The sequence below is a fragment of the Helicoverpa armigera genome, chromosome 23 (genome assembly GCF_030705265.1).
Source record: "Helicoverpa armigera isolate CAAS_96S chromosome 23, ASM3070526v1, whole genome shotgun sequence".
Lineage (NCBI taxonomy): Eukaryota > Metazoa > Arthropoda > Insecta > Lepidoptera > Noctuidae > Helicoverpa > Helicoverpa armigera.
The window spans coordinates 2,859,788-2,867,149 of NC_087142.1; positions in this window are offsets into that span (position 1 = coordinate 2,859,788).

Here is a 7,362-nt window from a genome sequence, read left to right on the forward strand (position 1 = left end):
TCTATATTTATCGCCTTTAAAAATGGAATCTGAAGTATGATGACTATCATGTTAGGTTATGATAATTCCATCAAAATAGTCTGATTTTACAGCAATTTAGTGAAAACTTTTGAAAAGTGGTATTAATAATGTCGAAACGAACAATTTGATTTCTGTGCGAAGTGCGTAAAGAGAAATTGAAGCAGAGCTAAGACCACGATAAGAATTTGTAAAAACTATGAAAAATCCTTGCTAGAAGTGCTGACTGTTAGTGCCTGTATCACCCTGACTCGACTGACGTCGAAAGACATTACTGAAGCAAATACGAAGGAAGTTTCCCGCTGTCCGGCCGGCATCGAGAGCCCCGTCGTTGGTAGATTTTTTTCCGTCCACTTCCCTGTCCCCAAGGTAAGTTTGTCTTTTCCACTCATTCTGAAGGTAACGGGGTTTCAACGGGGACTTCAACGGAGATTGCAGTAACGCCAGTAACTTCTCCAGCGAGTACTGTTCAATAATAATAGGAAAAATAAGTATTGTGAGGTTTCTGTCTCTGGGACCCTAACCACCGGTACCTTGGACCCTGTGCCCGATATCGGTGGCCATCTATTTTTTATATTTTTAAATTTTTTTTTTTTTTATAGTCTAATATTTAAAAATATAAATAATATGTTGAAAGTTAAATAAATGCACTAGGAAAAATAAACTATACAAAGAGACTAGTCCCTACATATCACAAATATGGACATAGCGAAAAGGCTTGTACACGCTTGACGTGACCAATAGGCTGGTTTGTATTTTGGACAAAGAATTAGCATTGCCATACAATGTGGCAATGCGGCCAGTCTTCTGGGCACGTTTCTGGAGGACAGGGATGCGAAGGAATACTTTGACGCCTAACACTCAGTTACTTTATATTTGTGTAGCGACATGAAACGCATACAACCTTTTCGACTCGCAACCTTCAATAGTCATGAAGAAAAATACAATGAAGTTCAAATGTCAAATTCAAAATTTTAAATTTTCAAAAGCTGATGTTCGCTGTCGCAGGCGTACACATATAAATAGGGCGCCGCCCGTTGAAATAAATCAGTCGACATAAATTTCTTGTGTATAATTCATCTCCTAAATTGGTGACCCCGACGTGATGTGAAAACAAAACAATGTGAATCTGCTTCAATCGCCGTCGTCGCTTCAAACGCTTCATCCACTCCAGTCGACGGTGCGCAACAAAATGTTATAACCACGTACAAGCCATCGGCGCGCGACATACCGCCGCCACCCTCCCTCCCGTTCTCGCTATCGCTCATCGTCGCGTCAACAGCAAGACCTTCCTCAAGCCAGCCAGCTTCAAACGAGTATCCCTGACCACCAGCATGTGCGGACGCACATTCCTGGTCAGCACCCTCAGCCACATCCAGCGACCTTGGCTCCAGCTCACTGCACTTCGGCCGGTCGAGTATCTCCCTCGCCGAAGCAGTCGCTAGCCAATATCGCGGCGCTGTGCAACTCTCGCAGCGCCGGTCCCGACTCACTGGGATTCGCAGCACCGCCGTAGCAGCCAGTTCCGACTCACCGAGAACCTCGCGGCAACATATTGGCAACAAGACTGGCTTGAAACAACATGGTCACAAGAGGCAGAACAAGCTTTTGAGAAATGCCGACAAAGCATACTCGAAGCAACAACGCTAACGCACCCGATTTCCAACGCGCCGCTAAGTCTTTACACTGACGCATCGAATACTAGCATCGGCGCCGTCCTTCAACAAAAGGTCGACAACGTTTGGAAACCACTGGCATTTTTCTCAAAATCCATGAGCGAAACTCAACGAAGATACAGCGTGTACGATTGCGAATTATTAGCCAGGTACACCGCTGTTCAACATCTTCGAAGATTGATAGAGGGCAATCACCTCACAATATTCACCGACGGTCCATTCGAAGTCATACATCGAGGAGAAAAACAATTTACCATCCAGATGCCTTTGCGTACAGCAGTCGTCTCTATCGACAGATTGAAACCGGCATACTTACTTAACGAAGAGGAAATCACTCCCACTTCCCCAAGCATGCAGAATAAGCAACAAGCGTCGCCATCGCGCTTCCCGAGCATAGTGCCACAACCAGCAGCAGCAGCAAAACCACAGCGTGACACAATCGTCACTCGTTCCGGCCGCACAGTTAAACCAAACGTTCGCTTCGCTTAGGGGGGAGTGATGTAGCGACATGAAACGCATACAACCTTTTCGACTCGCAACCTTCAATAGTCATGAAGAAAAATACAATGAAGTTCAAATGTCAAATTCAAAATTTTAAATTTTCAAAAGCTGATTTTCGCTGTCGCAGGCGTACACATATAAATAGGGCGCCGCCCGTTGAAATAAATCAGTCGACACAAATTTCTTGTGTGTAATTCATCTCCTAAATTTGTTTCATTCTTTTTATTTTAGTATGTGGATTTTTAGTTATAGGAGGTAATTTTAAGTTTGTATTATTTATTCGTTTTTGGTAATGACAATTGTAGAACTAGGTATATTCAATCATATACCAAATTAGAAGATATGAAAAAATCCTGCAGATTTTGAAAATGATTAATAAATAGGCGATTTCAATATCGGGAAACACTTTATAAAACATTTCAGTATTATTGAAACGGGCCCCCGCCTCTAGCACCTCAACATTTGGCAGGTTATGTCCGGATCTTGCGAAGCGACTTGCTGTCTCTTCAAGTGACCCAAGGGCTGGTTTTTACTTTGGTCAAAAATTAAGCGTTGCCATCCAACGTGGCAAAGGATTAGCATGGCGTTCCAACGAAGTACTGCACGCACCCTGTCAACAGCGATGGGGACGAATTTTTTGATGCTTTTTAGTTTTAGGCTTTTTACTAGAATAGTTTATAATTGATATGTAAAGATTTGTAGATGTGGTTAATACATTATGTACTTGTTAAGTTTAAAAACCAACCAAAAAATGAGAATAATCAAAAAGTTGATTATGGGCCTACTTTGTCTACAAACAAACTCCTTCATATTATTTTCCAAACTAAAAATTTGGTACAAAATGAACTCTCGAAATATGAGAGTTTGAGTTGAACTTAAACCTGGCTTTCATTTAGCATCGTCGTGCATAGACGGCCTAAATGCGACGAATTTTTTCAGTCAAAAGCTTAATTTGAATAGGAATGAATGTGAGACTCGTTAGCGGTGGGTACGAGTGTGAAGTTCTATCTCGGTACTACTGTTAGCGGGTATTAACGTGAACACTAGATTTTATATTTTTTTAAATCATTGTTTAACGAGGTTTCATTAGGTGTAAAAAGGATTGATAATACCCGCAGGCTGCTCTATCTAAGACCCAATTAAGACACATATATTTAGAATATTAGAAAATAGATACTTTTTGTTTTCGACAATTTGGGTCATAGACGGATGTCAAAAAATATACTTAGCAGAAAATATTACAATGATGTAAAAATGAAGTGATAACAGTAATTATCTTGTTTAGAGATTAGTAGGGAATAAACGAATACTAATTATCCAATAAAAACGATCATTTTCCAGGGTTCATCAATCATTACTTTTAAAAACTGTGGGCAATATAGTAAGAAATTCGGAGGAGTACTTCGACACTCAACCATTTAAATACTTTATATTCGTTTTATTATTTTTATTCTAGTTTGTAGATTTTTAGTTACAGAAAGTAATTTTAAGTTTGTAAATAGTTGTATTATTTATTTATTTTTTAAGTTTGTATTATTTATTTTTTTGCATAAAAACTTTTAAGCAATAAGAGATTTACGCTCACAGGCATACCTATGTAACTGCAAAAACACCTAATTGGAGATTCTTTCTTTACTTATTTATAAAATCAGATGACGCTTGCCCTGGTACAGCCTGTCAAAGTCAAAGACAAAAGTCAAAGTTAAAAAAAAGAAAGTCAAAGTTAAAAAAAAGAAAGTCAAAGTTAAAAAAAAGAAAGTCAAAGACTTAGCAGTGGTAAAAACCGTGGTTCCAAAAGAACAGGAAACATTTGATCACTTGTAGAAGGGGACACCACGCCACACAAATAGACTACTTTTTGATCAGACGCAGTAGTTTAGAGAATATCAAAGACTGCAAGGTAATACCAGGCGAAGCTGTAGTCTTGCAGCACCGGCCCCTAGTCATGCATGCGATTTTAACTACCCGGCCAAAAGCCAAACAGAGACGGCCTCCCAAAATCTAATGGCATCTATTGGGGAAGACTGAGTTGGCCCAGGAATTTAGAAAAGTAGTGGTTGGGCCCAGGAATTTAGAAAAAGGCAAAAGCGCACGAGAAGATGTATGACTCCCTAGATAGCTCGTCCAGCAGGTCAAAATGAACTCTACTGAGTGGTTAAATCTAGGGAGAAAATGACAACCGATGTATGCCAAATAAAGTGTGTAAAGAATTGAGAAGGAACGGTCCTCTAGGTTCAGTTACAATACAGGACGAAGTGGCGTAGCTGCAAAAACACCTTAGTTGACATTAAGGAGGACAATTTACCTCCTCTTAAATGGAGATTGGGAAGAGTCGTCGCCATTCATCCAGGGTCTGATGGCATTGGTAGAGTCGCGGACATAAAAACATCTTTTAGAAGCTTACGACGAATATTTGCTTTTTACTAGAAACTAACGCTACTATTGCGACCTGAGCCTTATACCGAAACCGATTCTGAATCATGCTGGTTCATGTTCCCTTAATGAAATCAAGGAAATTAAATGTCTGTGCAGCCTGCAAAGTTCGTTAACTTAGCAAGATCCATGTCTACCTACGATTGCAAGCAATGACAAAGTTGTGCAACATATTGCAGCTTGGATTCTCAACGACAGTAAGAAAGTTTTCTTTCGTTATTAATTTGATAAAGAAAATATAGTTAGGTATATTTTTAATATAAAAAATGAAATAAGAACTGCTAATCAAGTTAATTAAATTGAAGATAAAAAGCACAAATAAATTAGTCCATAATGAGCAAATTAATTAGCTAACTGTCGAGAAGACGCGTCGTTAGATATCGGTCGTCAGAGCGTCGATCTCGCGAACAGCTTGAAATCGTACGCCCCCTGAATGTGGTTTGGATTAAGACATCGACTTTAGACGTTGAGACGAAAAAGTTATATTATTTCGTCCCTAGCAACCGTTGTTAGAAGAACAAATTAGGAATCAGCTGATTTGAAGAAAACTGTCATTACGGGCTTATGGGTGATCAAAGAGAACGAAGTAGAAAAAAAAGTTTATCATTACTATCCAGAATCATAAGGAAACGAAACCTTATGGCTTGTGGAAGCTGAAACCTAAATACTTAGGAACTTACAAAGTAATGAAGGTTTGATTCAATGATCGGTATGATCTGGAAAAAAATAGACAGATCAATAAAGGCCCGTGTCCAATCTTAACACAAAACCATTTTTATAAGTAAAACTTTTTATTTCTGACTCCACAGCATTCATGTTTATAATGTTAGTAGTTTTAAGAAAGAAAACTAATAAAGTATGAAAGTTATAGGTTTCAAGAGCAATTAAATCGCTATCGCTCAACACTTAGTCTAGACCCAAACGCTATCGAGACTGAAATAATGAACCTGATTGCAGCAAGTTGCCTTGATTAAAGGCTGGATTAATAACACCTGACTAGGCGTGTTTGTCACATCGTCTTACGTACAAGTTTTGAAACCAACGTGTTGATTAATGGGTCTCTAAACATGGCTTTGATTTGATTTTCAAGCGACTAAAGCTTTTTTTTCTGCGTAAAAACATCTTAGTAAATATATCTGTCCGAAAAAAGACTAATCCATATATACAATCACATTAATTGAGGTAATAGAAGTACGCAAAAAATTAATACAAAAAATACATAAATAAAAATATAAATTATGTTACACCTGGACTTAAAACTACCAACAATAGAGACAAAATAACAACAAAGGGTTTTGGTTTAATTAAAATTTCATCAAGGCCACTACACCTAATAATAATTAAATACCCCGCTAGGGACAACTACTGTAATTTAATTAAAAGCTATAATATTTACGTGTAGTTCATCAATTCTATTACACGGCCAGCATACCGTTCCGCCAAAAATATACTAGTTTCAAAAAGATTTTATTTATTTGATCTAATGCAACACTATCGAGTACTTAAAGTACTTCTACTGCGATATCTATATTCACAAACGAAAATAAAAAATCCGACGAATTGAAAACCTCCTCCTTTTTCTAATCAGTTAACAAATATTTCTGCAACCAAAAACAGCATTACAATCGTATTTTTTACGTGAACGTCTAAATACATGCCATAACGAAGATGATACACATAAACCAAACAAATGTAAAGAATATTCAGCACAGAGTGACTTACACAAACCGACAAGCTGAACACCAATTTCCATTCCGACATCAGCATGAAAATCCCCAAAAGAAACGTAGTAGTAGGTAGGTATCAGCAAACCCAATTAAAATTGCGCATATAAATAGACAAATTATTTTGACACGCACAATACTGGATTACAAAGTTATTTCGTTCGTTATGATGATAAACCAGCTTTTGCGGTAGACCGACGAAACCCGATATTTTGAGTTCCGGTTCGTCGTTTATCTTATTTAAATGGCGCAGTGTGTAGTTTGGGGGCAAATTACACGATTTTGTTTTTCGCATGGAGATTTGGGATGATGTTAGTCCCAGTAAATTATAGAGGTTGGACCATCACAATCACAATACATTATTAGACAAAGCAATAAACGTGGCAAAGTAATATTAAAGCTAAAATATTATGATTGACGTTTGAAGTGAGAAATCATTACTCAGTGTATATGTATGTATAGTGTATTCATATACTCAGTGAATTTGCGCCAGTTTTATACAATTTTGTTGTTTTTGATCAGTTTGTATTATGATATATTTAAATTCAGTTATTTTTAAGTTACCTATATCCCGTTATGTAAATAAATTGCAGTCTTTCAGAGTGATTCAGATTCCGACAGCTTACTTAAAAACCAGCCACAGCAAACAAGACAAGAGAGTAAACAAGACAGGACGTGGGAAAACTTACACCCGCACAATTACTGAGACGTGTTGTTATTGACAACATCTTTGTGTTCATTCAATGGTGTTTCGATATCAAATAGAGATAGGGGAACTGACGGCGTTACTGTCAAAACGCCATGATGTTATTTGCCTGCTTTAACTAAGTTCCCGTGTTACTTTATTTTAATTTTAGATCTATTGTTTTTGTTTAACATTTTCTTATAACAGTGGTTACCACATATCACACAACTAAACCAGTCTGCCATCATCATCTGCCTATCCTTTTCCAACTATTCTGGGGTCTAACTGGATCCAGCTGAGGGCCAGTACTTAACAAAAAACCAGT